This window comes from Haliotis rufescens, unplaced genomic scaffold, assembly GCF_023055435.1.
Source record: "Haliotis rufescens isolate VD_foot unplaced genomic scaffold, xgHalRufe1.0.p SCAF_17, whole genome shotgun sequence".
In the NCBI taxonomy this organism is placed as follows: domain Eukaryota; kingdom Metazoa; phylum Mollusca; class Gastropoda; order Lepetellida; family Haliotidae; genus Haliotis; species Haliotis rufescens.
In genome coordinates this window covers 25,773,668-25,784,845 of record NW_025963857.1, presented here as the reverse complement: position 1 = coordinate 25,784,845, position 11,178 = coordinate 25,773,668, and positions in this window count along the sequence as shown.

The following is an 11,178-nucleotide window of genomic DNA, read 5'->3' as shown; positions in this document are numbered from 1 at the left end:
ATCAGAATTAACCATTTGATAAAACAGGTCAGTTCCTGTTGATATTGTTGGACAGGGGGCAGTTCCAATCCACATTTGAACATGGATGAATTCTATCTACGTATTTAAAACATTTGAGCTAGGTCAGTAAGGTCGAAAGACCTGTTTTCGCTGATGACGAAACTCCCCGGGGGGATGTGTTTGCGCGGGAACGCGTATCTCATGAATGAATGAAATCCACAACACTATCGTCGTTGTCGGGAGCACAATAAAAATGTCAGCCGCGTTGAATGTTTTGACTCGATATTGCAGACAGACTTGACATGTGACACGGTTGGTGTATTCTGAATTACGAATGCTCTTGAGAAACGAATTAATTTTGAAAAGGATTAGGGCTAACTCGAACGCTCCCGGGGTATATTTGAATGGGAAGATGAAATATGGGTGCTTGTGTCTCTTCGGGGGACCGACATATTGCTTGGATGACGTTATGCTCTGTGCTTCCCTTCAGATATTCACTGAAAACACTTTGTATGCACAGTAAGACGTATGTATGGGTGAATAGGTTTATTTATAGGGTTTAACGTGCGAGTGGGAGTTGTTCAAGCATCCGGTCTATCTTGGGTTGTACCACCCGGAGATTATAATATTATAATGTATGTGTCCTCTTTCTCTCTACACCAAATAGACATTTAAGTTTTGACTGCATACTTTCGATAAGCGTGAAGGATCTCTCTCTCTCTCTCTCTCTCTCTCTCTCTCTCAATTCATGGGGAGAGAACCGTAATTCGATAAGCAGTGGTCTAGTGGACAAAGTGATCACCCTGGTTCGAATCCCCATATGGGTACAACATACGAAGCCAATTCACACTCTTGCCAAAACAGCCAACAAATAAGGATTGGGTGCATAAAGTGTGTTCCCGGAGCAGATCGATGCTCAGCCTATCACCTACTGATTGGAATGTGTACACGTACAGGACTGGGTTCTTGCTAAAAGCGGCATAAAACCCTCCTCACAAACCCACCCACTTTACTGGAACTGAACTAACATATAGCCTATGAAACCTTTTATACACATTTATCTCCTCTAAAACTGAAATAAAACGAAATCCTGATGCTAATGTGGAATGGAGCTGGCTAGAATTGCTTTTGTGTTTATATCTAGGTTGGTTTTCTTTTCATGAAATCAATATATTCCACTGTCATGGCACAGGAGTATACTGGCACGTGTTTTACCATCTGACTCCTGAAACCCTCCTCACAAACTATAACCCACTTTACTGGAACTAAACTAACATATAGTTTCCTGATGCTGATGTGGAATAGAGCTGACAATACCTACTTTTGTATGTATATCTAGATTGGTTTTGTTTATTTATATATATATATATTCTACCGCCAAGGTCCATGAGTATCCTGGCACGTGTTTTACCAACTGACTCTAAGATCTGTTTGGTCTTGTTTCATGACCTGAATAAAATGAGTGTACTGGACGCGTTAACTCGGCTGTGACACCGTTACATCCACCACGACCGAGTTATGAACCTGGATTAACGTAAACGGCGCTCTGTAATCTTAATCTGCAATTGTTCAGAATTATATATAATTATCATATAATATAATATTAATTTATATTATAAATAAATAAATAAATACATAAATTTAGAACTGTGCCATTTCTTTTCTCTCATCATCCCCCTCCCTCCTTAAGTTAACCACACACACAAGCACGCACGCACGCGCACGCGCACACACACGCACACACACACACACACACACACGTCAAGGAAGATTTGGATCTTCTAACATGTTTTCCACGAAAACCGATAATAAACGTTTGAATATTATTTAAGTGTATTATTTGAAGACAAATGTTTGTTCCATGGAAACCGGCCGGTTTTATCAAAGCTATTGAATCAGCCGGATGTAAACACGAAAATGTAGGGCACGTAGACAACTCACGGTGCACTGACCTCGTCGTATAGACACGACAATGGCAATTACCTCCCTTTGTACATATCGACGCGGCAAGACCTGTTCTTCTTGCTTCGTACTTATACAGGTTTCATACAACGCTTCTCAGACTACACACAAGTTGACCTTTGCCGGCAACTCAGGTCATGATGTCATTTTGTCGGGCGGTTTCCGTTTAAAGCCGCGAGTTGTGGGCTGTTCGGGCCGATAAACTTTGCTTTCGTTGTTTACTTAGCTTCAGTGTAGAATCGATGTGAAATTCTCACATTTAGACATTTCCCAAATTCCTTGTTTTTTTTTAACGGGGTTTAACTTAATCGTTTATCGGGTACGAGAAAACGACACGCCGAAGGAAATGATATCTACGTCAACTATATATATGCCTTGGGATGTGTATGACACCATTGTCGTCAACAGGAACGAACACCCAGTGCAAACTGACAAAACATGACTGTTAAACTAAAAATGTTAAAAAAAACATGTTATTATTGTCATCGTTTGATGAACAGAAAATAACTTCGTTTCGGAAAAAAACCTTTTTTTTAAAGTGTCATAAATGCAGGAAACTTTATTTATCACCGCAAAATATATATAAAACTAAAAGGGATACATAAATCATATTTATTCCTAGTACAGTAAACAAATAATCACATTTAAAACTTTAACTTTGTTAGCGATAGTCTATCAACATCTGACCGGACAATTAATATCTGTTGGAAGATGAGTTAGAACCACTTGGTCGTGATTATATATCGATTTTGTCCTTACTCCATATTACCTATAACTGACATGTTCTGTGAAGATAGACCTCAGACCAAATACAGCAAGATACAAAACGGTGAATGAGTGAGATGGGTTTAACGCCAGTTAACGCCCCATCAACCAATTCATCGAACCTGACCACCCGATCGCTTAAATCGTGTGTTGGTGAAGACCAAAATGTAACCCACAGGGTTAATAATATCGAGTGAGTGAGTAGGGTTTAACGCCAGTTTGAACAATATTTTAGTGATATGATGGTTGGTTTGGTTTGTTGTTTAACGCCGCACTCAGCAGTATTCCAGCTATATGACGGCGGTCTGTAAATAATCGAGTCTGGACAAGACAATCCAGTGATTGATATCATGAGCATCCATCCACGCAATTTGGATCGATGACATGCATCAACCAAGTCAGCGAGCCTGACCACCCGATCCCGTTAGTCGCCTCTTACGACATGCATGGTCGCATTTTACGGCACGCATGAGTTGCTGAAGACCTATTCTACCCCGGAATCTTCACGGGTCTGTGATATGATGGCCTGTCAGCGTGCTGTGGGAGGAAAGCTCGAAGTGATGCAGGTCTAAGACGTTTAACACTTTGGTGGGTCAAAGAAAATTGACCCACCAAGAATGGTGCTGAGAAAATTATGAACCATTAAAAGCGAATCTAGGCTCCGCACACCATGACTAAAACAGAAACAGGATTGAGCTGCCCGTTTCCTTCACAAAACCTCGATTACAGTAACCCCAAGTCCATAATTCGACATATCGTTTGAATGAGTGAGTTTGGTTTAACGCCGCTTTTAACAGTTTTCCAGTTATTTCACGGCGTGTCAGCTTAATGTGGGAGGAAGGCCCGAAGTGATGCAGGTCTCAGACGTTTACCACTTCGGTGAAACCCACGAGCACGGGTATGGTGCTGACAAACCTAGAAACATAATCGGGGCGAACCGGGATTCGAACCCACAATCATAGGTTTCTGGCGTGCCCAAGGGACGCAACTCTGCACAGCGAATCGCGGCGCCTTAGACGACTGGGCCACCCGTGCCCCAACATATCGTTAGAGATACAGGGGTAGAGACAGAATACATATCCTCACCAATCAATGCTGGTCGTGGGATGAGATTGATTAGACCGGACAGTCAGACATGCTTTCGTGTCCTCGTATCCCAAGCTTGCAAGGTGCTCATAATATCAATCACTGGTTTGTCTGGCACAGATTCGATTATTTACTGAAGCCGTCAAATAGTTTGAATATTGATAAGCGCGGCGTTAGATAACAAACCAACGCTTTGTCACTGTATTTTGTGTCGATATTGTCTAATACCGATTATTATTAGCTTGTCCCGAAGTACGCATTTTTCAATATGTTTCCGATGTCCATTACTTTTAGTACATGGGGTTTAAGAGCACCTCCGTGGTGTGGTGGATAGAGCGTCTGCTCTGAGAGCGAAAAGTCGGTGGTTCGATCCTCTGCCACGCCACACCAAAAGATTTAAAAAGATGGCACTTTTTGTTACCCTGCCTGGCGCTCGGCATTAAGGGGCTAAAACAAGGACTGGTCGGCTCGGAATCAGTATACTGTGTCTGATTGGGGTATCCATGCTAAATTGTGGCATGGTATCTTAGTGGGCTAGCACTACAAAACCGACCAAGTCCGGACCAGTACAAGCAGGTACACCGGATATACGTACGGATAAAGAAATGGAAGTATATGATTGAAATATGACTAAAATAAAATAAATGCAATTAAGCCCCCATTAAACTAAAATCATGGCTGAATAAGATCATATATCATTTCCCTGTGCATTGTGGCAAAATTAGAACGCTCCGGTGCTGGCTCTCTATGGTAGGACGAGTTATCTCCCATTACAACAGAATTTTCCCCCGTGGAGTTCGGCAATAAGTTGAAGTTTCACAACACCCAATGTTTTCCCATTGACTTCTATAATAAGCTTCATATAATTTTAATATAATTGACATCCAATAACAATTGCATGTACATGTATGCACAGCCTGGCCTTGAAGCTGCAATAAAATATAAAAATATGTCTAGCTGGGCTAGCTCCATTTCCAAGGACAGGAAGCCAAACACACCAACCAGTTTTCCACCAAATGTCACCTGCTTGAAAATATCTGTGGTCACATTCAACATAAGTCATCATGTTGAAAAAGGCAGTGCTTAATATTGCCCACATATGGGAATACTATTTGTGGAACCCTGACAGCCTTTCGTCACCACTCGTTTACTTCCGCAACCTCGAATGTTTTTACGTGTGTGTGTGTGTGTGTGTGTGTGTGTGTGTGTCTGTGTGTGTGTGATAGGGGGAAGTAGTAATATGTTTTTTTTTAAACCGTTTAATTTTCTAAAGGCAATCTGAATCGGAAAATGAAAGTGAATCAACTTTGTCCTGTCAATGCGACGTTTCGGTGCGAATACCTTTATGAAGCCCACGGGCACCTGCCAGAAACGCCGCACTGAAGGAATAAGGAAGTGGAAATCCAGCCAATGCATCTTCATCCATACATGGATAGCGATATTTTAACAATACATTTAAAACTATCATCTCTATCCATGCATGTATCGAGAGCATTGTCAACATTATAATCTAGACGACTGCAAAAGTTTACTGAATAGGTTTCAGGTTTTTAAACAGACTATGTAATTTGTTGTTAAAAAAACTCTGTCCTTGCAGACGAAATTAATATATTTTCAGGACAAATTAATTTTTTTTTTATTATGAGGTTTCTTTAACACAGTTGATTTTGTCAAGACTTTAGTTACCACAGAGGAACATATATTTATTTGAAATATATATGACCTTGTCTGTGCGTAAGACTAGGCCGCAGTAGACGGACGCTACTATGATTGGTTGGTTCTTTATTGTTTAACCGCACTCACCAATATTCCAGCGGTCCACGACGGTCTGTAAATAATCGAGTCTGGACCAGACAATGCAGTGATTGACATCATGAGCATCGATCCACGCAATAAGGACACGATGACATGCATCAACCAAGTCAGCGAGCCTGACCACCCGATCCCGTTAGTCGCCTCTTACGACAAGCATGGTCGCGTTTTACGCAAGCATGAGTTGCTGAAGACCTTTTCTTCACGGGTCTGAAGCTACTATGAAACATTGAACGTGGTACATTTTCCCTTTGCAGCGCGAGTTATATTTTCTATCGGGTTTTTTTCAAATGTGACCCATTATTTAATTCAATTATTTGCAAATAGGAAACATGTAGATGGTAAGTTCCGCGCCGCAGTGAATACAAATAACAGAATTGTGTTGTATAAATTGAGGTTGTTACGAGTAGGGGACTTGTAGGACGATATATTCATACAGGAAAATATGTTTGTTTTAATATACCTGTCCCCTGCAGTGTGTAAGAGAGAATAATCTGCAACAAAAGATGCGATTATGAAATATTGAACGCGTTCACAGAAAATGTCACGTGGAAATGTCATGTGTCTTCCCATGCGAACATGTGTGTTTAACTTGAATCGGTAGGAAGACGAAAACACCCGTTCAAAACGGATACAATTCGTCCATGAGATAAGCCTTTTCTTGTTTAAACATTTTGTTGTTGGTTTGTTTTTTGTTTTTTTGTTTGTTTTTGTTTTTGTTTTTTTTGTCCTACGACAAGCATAGTTACCTCTTACGACAAGCATGATGGAATAGTTTCCAGGGTGAATTAAGAAAGGACAAATTGCCCGAAAATAAACCATACATATTGCGAGAGCTTTCCATAATATGCGTCTAGCTGTCTGAAAATTCGAGCCTGTCGCAATATATAACAAAAAAAGACAACCTGATAATTGCGTCACCCATCGTAAAGCGTCACTTACAAGAGAGAAAAAATGAGTTATCTCCCCTAGACCATAGGTTGTTTCTATATTCACTATCAGGCGTTCCTTTCGTTTACCTATGGTAATGACAGCACCTATTCAGGGAATGAATTGATTTTATGCCGCTGTTAGCAATATCCGCAATATCATTGCGGGTGACGCGCCAGAAATAGCCTGTACGTTTGTACCCATGTAGACAATCGAAGCAGATCTTCCACGTAAAAGAACGAAAGCTTCAACCACGAGCCTTCCCCTCAAACCCCGGTAAAACAGACAGACCTGGCGAGGGGTGTAAAAACTAATGACCAGGCAGGCTCCGGGATTCGTTAACGTTTCACACATTTCAAGTTCCATTTGTCACATGATTTATATCACTCAGTCTTCATACATTCGTCACCACTCGCCCCTTTCCGTAACTGCTATTCGGCTTGTCCCGGAATAACACAAGTTGGATACGAATGAGTCTTCACATTTCGGTTTTCGAGGGCCGGCAGTTCAGAATTCATCCAAATGGCAACTAAAAGTTTAATAATTGTGTGAGTCTGCTGTTGGTAAGATCAGTTTTTGCCTAAGACTGGTCAGTATTTTCACATACTCACTAGCATCATCACACAATAGAAACAGGTGGCTCCAGACCTATTAGACTCCATTTGTATAAGCAAAACGCAGCCACTAGGAAAGAATATTCCAGACAGGTGCAAGAAATGTTAGAAGCCAATGTCATTCAGACCAGTTCTTCTGAATGGCACTCTCCCATTGTCATGGTTAAAAAACGTGATAGATCCTATTGCTTTGCCGTAAATTATAGACGCCTCAATCGGTTACCAAACTAAAATATTTTCCCCTCTGTCACATATTGAAGATGTCGTTGAGGCCATATACAGTCGACCGCGATGCCAACATTTTTAGTGTCCTTGATTGTGCTTGTGGCTTTTGGCAAATACCACTCGATCCAGATACAAAACAGAAGTCGGCCTTCATTACATGGTGTTTTTGAATGTAATCGTCTCCCTTTTGGCCTAAAAAATGCTCCTATGGCATTTAAGGGAACCATTTCAGGCACTAAAAGAAATGAATTGGCTTTACATATTAATATATGTAGATGACATCATCATATTTTCTAAAGCGTTTTCAGAACATTTGAAAACCCCTCAAAGCGGTATTCCAAAAGATCAAAGAAGCAGGACTCCAAGCAAATGTAAATTCGCGACAAAACATGTCACCTACTTAGGGCATGTCTTCAGCAAAGATGGCATCCATATATATGTTTATGTTATATTGTAAGGGTATATGGCTTATGGTCATTTCATATCACAGTCAACAACTGTTATGGCCACTTAAAATGGTTGATTTTAAATGATTATTTATAAATAATATTCCAGCAGCTGCACATCCTTTAAGACGAAGATCCTAAGAGCGTCATACAATTCTTGCTCAAAAGTTGTTTGGTCAACATTCAAGGCTGACCCATCACTCACTACAGGTGTCTGACTGTACTCTCACTACAGGTGTCTGACTGTACTCTCACTACAGGTGTCTGACTGTACTCTCACTACAGGTGTCTGACCGTACACTCACTACAGGTGTCTGACTGTACTCTCATTACAGGTGTCTGACTGTACTCTCACTACAGGTGTCTGACCGTACACTCACTACAGGTGTCTTACTGTACTCTCATTACAGGTGTCTGACTGTACTCTCACTACAGGTGTCTGACCGTACACTCACTACAGGTGTCTGACTGAACTCTCATTACAGGTGTCTGACTGTACTCTCACTACAGGTGTCTGACCATACACTCACTACAGGTGTCTGACTGTACTCTCATTACAGGTGTCTGACTGTACTCTCATTACAGGTGTCTGACCCATCACTCACAACATGTGTCTGACTGTACTCTCACTACAGGTGTCTGACTGTACTCTCATATCAGGTGTCTGACCCATCACTCACAACATGTGTCTGACTGTACTCTCACTACATGTGTCTGACTGTACTCTCACTACAGGTGTCTGACTGTACACTCACTACAGGTGTCTGACCCATCACTCACTACATGTGTCTGACTGAAAACTCACTACATGTGTCTCACTGTACTCTCACTACAGGTGTCTGACTGTACTCTCACTACAGGTGTCTGACCATACACTCACTACAGGTGTCTGACTGTACTCTCATTACAGGTGTCTGACTACTCTCACTACAGGTGTCTGACCGTACACTCACTACAGGTGTCTGACTGTACTCTCATTACAGGTGTCTGACTGTACTCTCACTACAGGTGTCTGACTGTACTCTCATTACAGGTGTCTGACCCATCACTCACAACATGTGTCTGACTGTACTCTCACTACAGGTGTCTGACTGTACTCTCATATCAGGTGTCTGACCCATCACTCACAACATGTGTCTGACTGTACTCTCACTACATGTGTCTGACTGTACTCTCACTACAGGTGTCTGACTGTACACTCACTACAGGTGTCTGACCCATCACTCACTACATGTGTCTGACTGAAAACTCACTACATGTGTCTCACTGTACTCTCACTACAGGTGTCTGGCTGTACTCACACTACAGGTGTCTGACTGTACACTCACTACAGGTGTCTGACCCATCACTCACAACATGGGTCTGACTGTACTCTCACTACATGTGTCTGACTGTACTCTCACTACAGGTGTCTGGCTGTACTCTCACTACAGGTGTCTGACTGTACACTCACTACAGGTGTCTGACTGTACACTCACTACAGGTGTCTGACTGTACTCTCACTATATGTGTCTGGCTGTACACTTACTACAGGTGTATGACCCGTCGCTCACTACAGGTGTCTGACTGTACACTCACTACAGGTGTCTGACTGTACTCTCACTACAGGTGTCTGACTGTACTCTCACTACAGGTGTCTGACTGTACACTTACTACAGGTGTCTGACCTATCACTCACTACAGGTGTCTGACTCTATACTCACTACAGGTGTGTGACTGTACTCTCACTACAGGTGTCTGGCTGTACTCTCATTACAGGTGTTTGACTGTGTACTCACTACAGGTGTCTTACTGTACTCTCACTATAGGTGTCTGACCCATCACTCACTACAGGTGTCTGACTGTATACTCACTACAGGTGTCTGACTGTACTCTCACTATAGGTGTCTGACCCATCACTCACAACATGTGTCTGACTGAACTCTCACTACATGTGTCTCACTGTACTCTCACTAAAGGTGTCTGACTGTACACTCACTACAGGTGTCTGACCTATCACTCACAACATATGTCTGACTGAACTCTCACTACATGTGTCTGACTGTACTCTCACTAAAGGTGTCTGACTGTACTCTCACTCCAGGTGTCTGGCTGTACTCTCACTACAGGTGTCTGACTGTACACTCACTACAGGTGTCTGACCCATCGCTCACTACAGGTGTCTGACTGTACACTTACTACAGGTATCTGATGGTACACTCACTACAGGTGTCCGACCAATCACTCACTACAGGTGTCTGACCCATCACTCACTACAGGTGTCCGACCCATCACTCACTTCAGGTGTCCGACCCATCACTCACTACAGGTGTCTGACTGTACACTTACTACAGGTGTCTGACTGTACACTCACATAAGGTGTCCGACCCATCGCTCACTATAGGTGTCTGACCCATCACTCACTACGTGTCCGACCCATCACTCACTTTAGGTGTACGACCCATCACTCACTACAGGTGTCCGACTCATCACTCACTATGGGTGTCTGACTGTCCACTTACTACAGGTGTCTGACTGTACACTCACAACAGGTGTCCCACCCATCACTCACTATAGGTGTCTGACCCATCTTTCACAACAGGTGTCCGACCCATCACTCACTATAGGTGTACGACCCATCACTCACTATAGGTGTCCGACTCATCACTCACTATAGGTGTCTGACTGTACACTTACTACAGGTGTCTGACTGTACACTCACAACAGGTGTCCGACCCATAACTCACTATAGGTTTCTGACCCATCACTCACTACAGGTGTCCGACCCACCACTCACTACAGGTGTCCGACCCATCACTCACTACAAGTGTCCGACCCATCACTCACTATAGGTGTCTGACTGTACACTTACTACAGGTGTCTGACTGTACACTCACAATAGGTGTCCGACCCATCACTCACTATAGGTTTCTGACCCATCACTCACTACAGGTGTCTGACTGTACACTCACAATAGGTGTCCGACCCATCACTCACTACAGGTGTCTGACCCATCACTCACTACATGTGTCCGACCCATCACTCACTATAGACTGTACACTCCAATGTACATTCCCTAGTGCTGTAGACATCCTCTACACAGAACTAGACTGCAGTTCATAGATGTATATCGCAGCTTACCTAATGGACCGGTCACATGAACTTGTCATAAATAATTTTATTCAGTTTCTTAACATGTAAGTGTAGTCACATACGTTACTCAATATACAACAGTATGAGGGAAGAGTTGTCTCCCCTATACCACCGGAATGACAACTCCAATGACGTTCATATTTCCCCCCGTACTATGATCTTCACGCATTAATACTTGTAGAACTGTTATACTGGAAGACACCTAT